Source organism: Myotis brandtii, unplaced genomic scaffold (assembly GCF_000412655.1).
Source record: "Myotis brandtii unplaced genomic scaffold, ASM41265v1 scaffold317, whole genome shotgun sequence".
Classification (NCBI taxonomy): domain Eukaryota; kingdom Metazoa; phylum Chordata; class Mammalia; order Chiroptera; family Vespertilionidae; genus Myotis; species Myotis brandtii.
The window spans coordinates 774958-786720 of record NW_005362155.1 but is presented as its reverse complement, the minus strand read 5'-3'; the positions used below and the strand labels follow the sequence as shown (position 1 = coordinate 786720).

At 50.9% G+C, this 11763-nt stretch overlaps 1 protein-coding gene across 1 annotated transcript in view; it reads right to left on the bottom strand.

The window, feature by feature from the left end:
• GSG1L (GSG1-like) overlaps nucleotides 1–11763 on the bottom strand; it is a 109132-nt gene that overhangs the window by 52993 nt on the left and 44376 nt on the right. The gene's annotated exons all lie outside the window — the stretch shown is intronic.

Below are 11763 nucleotides of genomic sequence, written 5' to 3'. Positions count from 1 at the left end.
GGGTGCAGGCCAGGCTGAGGGACACCCCCCCCCATGCATGAATTTCGTGCACTGAGCCTCTAGTTAAAATATAAAGAGGCCTATGGGTCCAGCCAGTGGAGAGAAGCTGAGGGGAAATGGGGTGAGGACTGGGCACAGGGGGAAAGGAGCGACTGGAAGGACTGTCACCGAGAGGGTTGTGCTGGGCGTGTGGTGATTTCTACCCTCAGAACCACGAGGGGAAGACATGGGCTCTTAAGGCAACACTAAGGATGGATCATGGAGCCACCCGTGCAAAGTGCCATAAGTGGGGTGAACGATAGCTTAGCATCCAACCCAGCGCCTCTGAGAGTGAAGAGGGCACCGTGGATATGGGTGCTGGGACTGTCCCCGCAAAGCAGGACTCGGGGTCACCAAGACCTAAGTGGGGAGCCCCGCACGGATCCCTGCCTGTGCACATCACTGTTCTCTGCTGGGACTGTCCCCGCAAAGCAGGACTCGGGGTCACCTAGCCCTAAGTGGGGAGCTCTGCACCAATCCCCACGCATGCAGCATCACTGTTCTCCCCAGAGCCCAACCTCACTTACCGAGCCAGCACTGGCAGGTGGGGACACAGAGAGTGTAAGGCACTTCCAGGCCACAGTTTCCATGTGGCCGGCTGGGGTTCATCCTGTCTGTCTGGTTCCAAAATCCACTGGCAAACCCAAAAGCTCAAATCCCTACAGCCCCTTGGTGTGCAGCCCCCTCCACAGTGCATGGCTCCGGCGGTCTGGTGAGTGTGTGCTGAGGCCGGGCCTGGGCGGGGCCTGGGGACACAGCCATGAAGAGCAGCGGGTCCCTGCCCTCCCGGAGCCCACTCTCCAGTGGCAGAACCAGGTGTGATCCTGCCTCCCGAGGCACAGCTGGCGACGCCTGGAGCCATTCCTGCTGTCAGGACTTGAGACCGGGTGCTGCTGGCACGGGGGCAGAGGCCGAGGATGCGGCTGAGCATCCCACATGCCCAGGACTGGCCCTCGTCCCCAGCACACAGGGATCTGGCCCGAATGTGGCGCCAAGGCTGATAAAACCTGGTCTAGCGGGGAGGGGAGGGGCAGCAGACAACGCAGCAAGTTAGTGTGTGAATTCTTCTATCCCCTCCACAAATGCGTAGTTACTGAGTGCCTGACACACTTCCCGCGCTGCTCAGAGAGCAGCAAGTGCCTCAGCAAAACAGAGCAGGAGGGAATGGGGCTGGGGCGGGGGGCGTTGCTGGGAGCAGGGAAGCCCTCAGAGGAGATGGCCTTTGAGCAGAGGCCTGAATGAATCGGAATGAGCAAGGGGCGTGGGGAAGGCAGTGGCAGACAGAGCCCAGGCTCCGGCAGGAACCGGGAGGTGTGAGGACCAGCGAGGAGGGCTGAGCTGTAGGGGAGGCAGGTGAAGAGCAAGGCCCAGGTCACGTTTTGTAGTCATGGAGGAGAGTTTGGACTTTACAAGTGGAACATTTGATAAATACCAACCCGAAATGACAAAACCAGGCCATTAAAAATGCATAAAGTGGTCAACCTAGGCTGAGTGAGAGAAGACTTCTGTGTATGGTTACACGTCGAGGGGCCGGCACGTCACACACAGAGCTGTGCGCTGGATGCACGCCGACTTCAAGATGAGGGGGAGCAGAGCTGGCCACCCCAAAACACGGCTTTTTAAGATCTTGGTCATTTTAATTTGGTTATTTTTAAGAAATGAAAGGCTCAGGAAGAACCTTTGACCTTGCCCTGTCTGAAGGATTAGACAGAGGCCCCTCGCCAGGAAGGCAGCCTGTGTCCCAGAGGGCTGTGGTGTGGCCTGAACTAGTGTGTGGACAGGTGCAACCTCGAAAGGCCCCTGCGGTCAAAGTCCTGTGTCCCCTGATGCCACCTGAGCCGTGTCGGAACCGCACTGCAGTGCACCCCTGGGTGTCAGGACACCCCCTGGCCTGACTTGACTTCCTGTGGCAGCCTCTGTCAGCCCCCCACTGTATCCCCCCGGCCCAGCCCGAGCCAGAGGTCCCCGCGGCGTTGGCGAGGCAGTTCCCTGTATGTGGTGGCTCCCTTTCTCAAACACTTGCTTTCTTAGGGGAGAAGGCGAGAAACTCTGGGGGGTGGCGGTCCTGTCTCAGGAGTGACCCTAACTGTTCAGGCAGGAGCAGGTGAATAAACGCCCCTTGCAGGGGACAGTTCTGCGGGTGCTCTACAGTCTCCTGAGGGTCCGGGCAGGATGGAACCCCACTGCCCTCAGGGCGACCTGCTCACCAACACTCCCCCTAGTGGCCCTCCCCATCCTGTCTTACTTCCCCGCTCTCCCTCCCTACTTCTTGGGGTCACTTCCCTCATAAGCTATTTGCGCCCATATCTTCCCCTTAGGGCAGTGGTTCTCAACCTTCTGGCCCTTTAAATACAGTTCCTCATGTTGTGACCCAAGCATAAAATTATTTTCGTTGCTACTTCATAACTGTAATGTTGCTACTGTTATGAATCGTAATGTAAATATCTGATATACAGGATGGTCTTAGGCGACCCCTGTGAAAGGGTCGTTCGACCGCCAAAGGGGTCGCGACCCACAGGTTGAGAACCGCTGCCTTAGGGTTTGCTGTGGAGGGTTCCAGGTGAAGGCTTCTGCCACTCCTGGGGCTGAGCTCCTACAAACCTCCCAAGGTGACAAGCCATTGGGACTTGCAGCCAGCCAGCTCCTGTGGGCAACCCCTTGCCCACCACTGCATCATAGTCCTGTTTGGTCCATGGCTAAGTCCACACCACAGGGTGCCTAGAGACCCAGGCGTGGCTAATCAGGCATTTTATCCTCGGGCCTGGTGATTGGCTCAGACATGAGCCTATGAACCTGGCTGGTCGGATCACAGTCCTCCTGGGAGTTTCGCAAGAGCTCTCGCTACCTCTGGAACCTTACGGAAGCCCGGAGCTGCTTGCGACCGTCCTCTCCCCACACGGACGGGCCTGGCTGAGAAGGGTGCCAACGCAGAAGAAGGCGAAGTTTGGAGATACAGACAGATTACTGATGACGTGATCACCTGGATGCAGCCATGCCTGAAGCCTATAACCCTGTACTTTTCAGTTACACGAACCGCCATCCTTTTTCCTTCAGCTGATCTGACTGGGTTCTTGTCACCGCAATCAAAAGAATCTTTAATACGGAAATGCTCATCCCTCTGACTTAGATCTTCGCACTTTTAGACACAAAAGTACTTGCTTTTTTAAGATATGGGCCAGAGAGCCAGTCTGGCCAGGCAAGGGGACTGAGCAGAGGGGCTCTGGGCAGGGTTCTTTCAGGACAGGCTCAAGGCGGCTGGGTGGCCCGTGGAACGAGGGTCTCAGGAAACTCATCCTGTAATACAATGTGGCAGTTTACAGCACGAAGTTACCAATCACTACACCGAGAGTAAGTGCCAAGAAAAAGCCACGGAGTTAAGTGGAGGGTGGACAGGGGAGGGATTTAAGGCCACAGGAAGCTGTGACTTGGGGAAGCTGCTATGACAGCCAATGAGAAGCCGTACGGTGTGGTTCCCAGCTCACAGCCACTCATGGCAGCAGAGTCAGACCAGGCGCGAGGCAGGGGGCTCGGCAAGTGCGCCTTCTGGAAACGCACACGCTCCATGGTTCCGTGGAGACTGGCCCAGGGGAGCAGCACTTCGCCCGCCTCGCAACTTGGTTCCTGAGGACTTGGTACCTGAGGACTGTGTGCAGCTCAGGGGGATTTGCATGCTCGGACACCAGGCCTGCAGGTCCCCAAACCTCTGTCCAAAACTCAGTGGTGGTGGCCCCCTCACAGGCTTGCTCTTCAACTTGCACCTCAGTCTACAAATGGCTCCCACAATTATTTAAGAGTTTCTAATGTTTCTCAGTGAAAATTCTCTGAAGTCATTCTAAAATCGTAAGATTAGGCCTCTCTCAAAGAAAGACACACGATTCTAACTTTAATTCCTGTTTGAAATATCCACTACCCCTCCCTGCATTTTTTGTTATAAAAGCAGCAAAACATTCACATTTCCGTCACACTATGTTCAATTATTTTTCAAGTTTAGACTATTCTGCATTTTGAAAACATATTTTATTGACTTTTAATAATTTTTTAAAATATATTTTTATTGATTTCAGAGAGGAAGGGAGGAGAGAGAGATAGAAACATCAATGATTAGAGAGAATCATTGATTAGCTGCCTCCTGCACGCCCCCTACTGGGGATCCCACAAACCAGGCATGTGGCCTTGACCGAAATCAAACCTGGGACCCATCAGTCCCCAGGCCAGCGCTCCATCCACTGAGCCAAACTAGCTAGGGCTTTATTGACTTTTAAAGACAAAGGAAGGGAGAGGGACAGAGAGAGAGAAGCATGGATGTGAGAGTGGAACATCAATCAGCTCCTGCACGCCCCCTACCTGGGATTGAGCCTGCAACCCAGGCACGTGCCCTGACCGGGAATCAAACTGGCAACATTTCGGTGCATGGGACTGAACTATACTGGTCAGCACTAGATTATTCTGCATTTTCAAAAGGGAAATTATGACCAAAAAAATTTCAAATCACACATGACATACAGTATAGCAAAATAATGTTGAATTATTTTGGTTGAAGGTTAAGAAATTAATTTCAAGATTAATAATGATGTGCTGTGCAGTTAAATATATGTTTCATTATGAAACCAAATATGCTGAGATGACATGAATCTAGCTTCCTGGATTCCAAAGAGCTACCTGTCCTGGGTCGTTTTTTTTCTTACCACAAAACTTCCTTTTCTTGTTACCTCACAAAAGAGACTTGCTGCCTTCTCCACACGGTCCAATCATTCCCTGGAAAACGCACGTGGAGGTCTCCAAATCGCCTCTCTTTGTTTCCCGTAAGTAGACCAGCCTCCTCTTTTGGAGGAACTGGGGAAGAACAGACCCCTTCCAGCTGCCTGCACAGCCCCTCGGGCTGTGAGACCCTGGTCTCCAGGGGCAGGGACCGCCTCTCTGCGGAAGGCACAGCAGGGACGGGGGCGCGCTGGGCTGGGAGGGTATCACGTGGTCCTGAGGGGAAAGCCGGGGCTCCGTGCAGCCACAGGTGTTCATGCGCCCGCTCCTCCACGCAGGAATATTAAGTTACATTTGATGACCGCGGTGGCATAAAGACAAATACAACCCAGTCTTCACTATTATTCTATTCATGTTGGTCTTCTGGTTTTAAAACAGTCAAAATGTACGCATTTGGTAGGCCCCTGAGTCGCGTGGCCTCTGGGGTCTGGCCCAGTGGGCCGACCATCTCAGCCTCACCTCTGGCCCTCGGGCCACCCTGCTCTGCACAGCCGCCTTCTGCGGAGCATGGCGTCCGGGAGGGAGCCTGCTGGCTGATGAGTCCAGACCCTGGGCCCAGGCCTATGGACAGGACTGGCCCCTGCGCCATGACCTGGCCTCAGCTGACTGCAGGCCAGCGAGGAAGAATAACAACACTTACAGCAGCAGTCCCCCGCCAGCCTGTGCAAAGCCCTTTAGGTGGCGGGCTCTGGCGGGAACAATTCCTGGCTACGTGACTGAAGGAGTCACAGCTGCAGAATGGCCGTGAGTCCTTCCCTCACAGGGGTGTTCACAGACGAGGCAGGTAGCCCAGTGTCTGCACACAATGGCACCTCCGTCAAAGGTGGTTATTATAATGAACATAATCAATGGTTCATTATAATAATCCTATATAATAAAAGGCTAATATGCAAATTGTCCCCTCGACCGGGAGTTTGACCAGGAGTTCGACCAGGGGGCAGGGCCGGCTGGCCAACCGCCAGAGGCCCCTCTCCTGGCTGGCCCCCTGATCGGTGCCCCCCCACCCCGATCTGGGGCAGGGCTAGCCAGACCCCACCATGCATGAATTCATGCACCAGGCCTCTAGTTAGTTATAATCATTGGTTCGGGTAGGGGCTGCCCGGTGTCTGCTCTCTCCTCTACCCTAAAAAGGCATTGACCTTGGGCTGAGGGCCCCTCAGTGTGAGCTGGTCCCCACATGGACTCCATCGAAGGGCTCGCCCACTCCTTCCCCTCCCATGGGAGCAAACCCGAAGCCCAGCCACCTCCTCCAAGCCCCTCGCCCCTGGCCCTGTTCTCAAGGGCTGCTAAGGGCCAGCTCCCCAGTCCCTGTGCCAGGCGGGTCGGAGGCTTGGCTCTCTCCCTGTCCTGCTTCTCTCAGGTTTGTCTTCTCCAGGCGCAAATACACACTTCCTTCTCTCCGCCACCTGCCACTCCAGTCTATTACATCGTCTGGCTGCTACAGACTTCTCAGAGCCTGTGTCCCGAGGATGTAAAGTCTTCTCCCTCCCACCCGGTCCCTCCTGCAGCTCAGCCTGTGAAAGGACCCCAGGGCCCTGAAGCCAGCAGCAGTCAGGTTTACCAGTAATCCCAGCTCCACAAGTGAGCAGCTGCGTGACCTTGGGCAAGTCAATTAACCTCCCGGCCCTGCCTGTTATGTCAGCCTGAAACCACAGAGACCATCTTATTTTCTTCAGCAGTGGGACTCCCTGTTAGAAGGAACCCGGCTTTCTTGGGAGCGGTGAAAACTTTTCTTTCCCTTTTTTTTTCTTTACTTAATCCTTTCACCTTTTCTACCCAGCCCCGCCCCTCTCAGTGTCAGTCTATTCTCTATATCTATGAGTCTGTTTCTATCTTGTTTGCTAATTTATTTTATTCATTAACTTCCACATATAAGTGAAATCACATGGTACTTGTCTTTTTCTGACTGGGGTATTTCGATTAGCATAATACTCTCCAGGTCCATCCATGCTGTCGAAAAAAATGTAAGATTTCCTTCTTTTTTATGGCTGAGTAGTATTCTGCTGTGTAAATGTACCACTGTTTTTTTTATCCACTCACCTACTGAAGGGCACTTGGCTGCTTCCAAATCTTGGCTATTGCAAAAAATGCTGCAATGGACACAGAGGTGTATATATTCTTCAAATTAGTGTTTTGGGTTTCTTCAGAGATATTCCCAGAAGTGGAATCGCTGGGTCATAAAGCAGTTCCATTTTTAACTTTTTGAGGAAACTCCATACTGTCTTTCATAGTGGCTGCACCAGTCTGCATTCCCACCAGCAGTGCACGAGTGTTCCTTCTTCTCCGCATCCTCGCCAGCACTTGTTGTTTGTTGATTTATTGATGGTAGCCATTCTGACAGGTGTGAGGTGATATCTCATTGTGGTTTTAATTTGCATTTCTCTGATGATTAGTGACATTGAGCATTTTTTCATATATGTCCTCTTTGGAGAAGTGTCTATTCAGGTCCTATGCCCATTTTTAAATTGAATTCTTTGGGTTTTTTTTGGAGTTGAGTTGTGTAAGTTCTTTATAAATACTGGATATTAACCCCTTACCAAATGTGTCATTGGTGAAAATGTTCTCCCATTCAGTGGGTTATTTTTTCATTTTGTAGACGGTTTCCTTTGCGGTGCAAAAACTTTTTCGTTTGACGTAGTCCCATTTGTTTATTTTTTCTTTTGTTTCCCTTGCCTGAGGTGATATATCAGAAAAAAATATTGCCACGAGAAATGTCCAAGATTGTACTGCCTATGTTTTCTTCTAGGGGTTTTGTTTTTGTTTTTCTTCTAGGATTTTTATGGTTTCGACTCTTATATTTAAGTTTTAATCCATGTTGAGTTATTCTTGTGTGTGGTGTAAGAAGGTGGTGTAGTTTCATTTTTTTTCCACCTATTTGTCCAGTTTTCCTAACACCATTTATTGAATAGACTCTCTTTACTCCATTTATATTTTTACCTTCTTTGTCAAATATTAATTGACCATAAAGGTGTGGGTTTATTTCTGGGCTCTCTATTTTGTTCCAATGATTTATATGTTTAGTTTTATGCCAGTACCATGTTGTTTTGATTACTGTGGACATGTATAGTACAACTTGATATTAGGTAGGGTGAGTTCTCCAACTTTGTTCTTCTTTCTCAAGATTGTTTTGGCTATTGGGGGTCTTTTGTGGTTCCATATCAACGTTTGGAATATTTGTTCTAGTTCTGTGAAATACGCCATTGGTATCTTTTTTTTTTTCCCAGAGAGGAAGGGAGAGGGGGAGAGAGAGAGAAACATCAATGATGAGAAGGAACCATCAATCGGCTGCCTCCTGCATGCCCCCTACTGGGGATCAAGCCTACAACCTGGGCATGTGCCCTTGATCAGAATCGAACCCGGGATTCTTCAGTTCACAGGCCGTCACTCTATCCACTGAGCCAAATTGGCCAGGGCACACCATTAGTATCTTGATAGGAATTGCATTGAATCTATAGATTGCTTTGGATAGTAGGGACATTTTAATGATGTTCATTCTTCCTATCCATGAGCATTGTATATGCTTTCACTTATTTGTATTTTCTTCAATTTTTTCTTCAGTGTCTTATAATTTTCAGAGTACAGGTCTTTTACATCCTTGGTTAAATTTATTCCTGGATTGGTCCCTTTTTTTGTCAATTGTAAATGCAATTATTTTCTTAGTTTCTCTTTCTGATAGCTCATTATTGGTGTATAAAAATGCAACTGATCCCTGGCCAGTATTGCTAAGAGGTTAGAGAATTGACCTGCGCACTGAAGGGTTTCAGGTTCGATTCCTGGTCAAGGGCATGTTCCTGGGTTGAATGTTCATCCCTGGCCCCAGTCAGGGGCGAGTGTGGGAGGCAACCAATCGATGCGTCTCTCTCACCTCTCTCTCTCTCTCTCTCTCTCTCTCTCTCTCTCTCTCCTTCCCTGCCTCCCTTCCACTCTCTAAAAATCAATGGGAAAGATATACTCAGGTTAGGATTAACAAAATTTAAAAAGCAACTGATTTCTGGATATTTATTTTTTTATCCTGTTACTTTACCTAATCCATTTATCAGTCCTAGTTGTCTTTTGTTGGAATCTTTATGGTTCTCTCTATATACAGCATCTTTTTGTCTTAGAATAATGACAGTTTTACTTCTTCCTTTCCTATTTGGTGCTTTTTATTTCTTCTTCTTGTCTGATTGTTGTGGCCAGGATTTCCGGTACTATGTTGAATAAAAATGTGAGGGCAGACATCCCTATCTTGTTCCGGATCTTAAGGGAAAGGCTTTTAGTTTTTGCCCCTGAGTATGATGTTAACTATGGATTTGTCATATATGGCCTTTAAGATGTTGAGGTATGTTCCTTCTATTCCCACTTTGCTGAGTTTTTATCATAAAAACGCCATTGTGGCGTCTCCCCCAGTCCTGATCAGGGCAATTGGGCCGGCCAGGGGAGTGGGGGAGGGGCCGAGGGAGATTGGCTGTGGGAGTGCACTGACCACCAGGGGGCAGCTCCTGAATTAATTGAGTGTCTTCCCCTGGTGGTCAGTGGGCGTCGTAGCGACTGGTAGACCAGTCGTTCTGGTCGACATGGTCGCTTAAGCTTTTATATATGTAGATGGGTGCTGGATGTTATCAAATGCTTTTCTGCCCTGCATTGAGTGTCTTCCCCTGGTGGTCAGTGCGTGTTCTGGTCAACATGGTCGCTTAAGCTTTTATATGTGTAGATGGGTGCTGGATGTTATCAAATGCTTTTCTGTACCTATTGATATCATCATGAGGTTTCTATCCTTCATTTTGTTTATGTGATGTATCACATTAATTGCTTGTGGCTATTGTACCAGCCTTGCATCCCAGGTATAAATCCCACTTGGCCATGGTGTATGACCTTTTTGATGTATTACTGGATCTGGTTTGCTAATATTTTGTGAGGATCTTAGCATCCATGTTCATCGGGGATATTGGCCTATAATTTTCTCTCTTTGTGGTGTCTTTATCTGGTTTGTAAATTAGGATGATTCTGGGCTGGTACAATGAGCTTGGGAGCCTTCCCTCCTCCTGGATGCTTTGGAATGGTTTCAGGGGACAGGTGCTTGTTCTTGAGTGTTTGGTGAAATTACCTGTGAGGCCATCTGGTCCAGGGCTTGCTTGTTGGGAGTTTTGAGCACTGCTTCAACTTCATTACTTGTAACCGGGTGAAAACTGTGATAAGCCCTTCGAGGTAGGGGAAGCCCCACCCTTACCCCACCCCCAGAGGCCTGTTTGGGGAACTGGAGGGTTGCCTTGGGCCTACGCCAGCTTTCATGCTGTGACGGGAGTGAGCTGGTTGCGGGGAAGGCCGGATGCTTGGGATAACAAAGGGGGTTCGTGGATGGTTAGTGGAGGCAAAGAAAAGGAGCATCAAGACCCTCACCCAGCCCTGTGGTCTTGCCTCCAACAACACTCCTACCCCCCATCTCTGCCCTCCAGCCATTCTGAACTAAGGATGTTTCCAGGATATGCCACCTCCTGAGGCCTTGGCCCATGCTGGTCCCTCCACCTGGAATACCCTCCCCAAGTTGCCTATGAAGCAAACACATTTTTTCCAAGTCTCAGCTCAGATGGTGCCTTCCCGCCCTACCCATTCCCACCCTGGGCCGACGCGGGTGCTGCTCCCGCAGGACTCACCTGCTGGTACACGGAGGTCAGCCCCCCGTGCTACGCTCATGGAGGGCTGAGTCTCTCTCCCAGATGCAAACTCCAGGAGGCCAAGGATCAAGATGTTTGTTTTTCCTTTGCCCCCCCCCCCCCGCCCCAAGCCTAGTACAGTGCCTGGTGCCCAGCAGGCCTTCAATGAATGTCAGTTGAGTAAATGAATAAAAGATGAAAAAAGAGAAAAGAATAATTAGGCCCTCCGTCCAGGATAGCTGGAGTGAGGTGAGCATGAGCCAAATCGACTCTCTGCCATGAGGGCCATACTACTTTTTCTTTCCTCTTCTTTTCTCCCCGCCCCCCTTGCTATATGGCTACATTTCCCACACCTGGGAAGGACAGGCCCCACACGTTGTGATCTACGGAACGTGCCACAATTTCTTGAATTCAGCTCTTTTCTTTGAGGGCTCCCTCTGTTACATACACACCTCAAATAGGGGGCGGTTACGTCCCTACCAAAGGCGCAGCGTTCCAGTCTCATCAGACAGAGGATTTGTCCGGGGCGTGAAGAACAGGATTAGACAGACAGGCATTCCATTTACACCGGGCGCTTCAGGCACAGCCGTCTCACCGCCAGGCCACCACTGTCGGTCAGGCGCCTGAGTTATAGCTCACCGGCTCCCTCATACCCGCCCGCACCTCCCGCTTAACCCCTGGTGACCTGAGCTGTGGAAATAACTCCGGGCACCCGGCCACCTAATCCATGGCTTTTGCGTGGAGTCCTCCATCTCCACCTCCCGGAGTTATAGGATGCCACTGACCTCCTTCCCACCCTTTCTCCCTAAAACCCTCGAAATCCTCGGCTCTGCGGATTTGCCGTGATCTCTGCCCACCCCACACTCGCGTCTGAGCTTCTGGCTGAGTTTACTGACCCAGCTTCCTGCTGGCATGGCCATGTGGCTGTCTCAGAGGGGAAACACTGAAGCAGATGAGGACCCGCCATGCCAAGCAGGATCCCTTTATACCCCTGCGAACATCACCACCGCCGCCCATTCTCACAAGCACCTCCCTCTCCCTCGTGCCACACACCCCTCCCCCCCAACCCCCCATCGCAAGCTTGGGACGTTCAGCTCCTGAATTCCTCTCAAGCTCCTCCAGGAGCCCCGGGAAGGCTGTTTCTGGTCGCTGCTCTTACCCAGTGCTACTGGCACGGCGCCTGGCACACGACAGACACTCGATGGACATGTGCTGCATGAGTGGAGAAGTGAGCCAACAGTCCCATTGACAAATGGCAACACTGACGCTCAGAGAAGAGGAGTGATTGGCCCAAGGTCATCGGACGGACAGCCAGGACTGAGCCCCAGGGAGG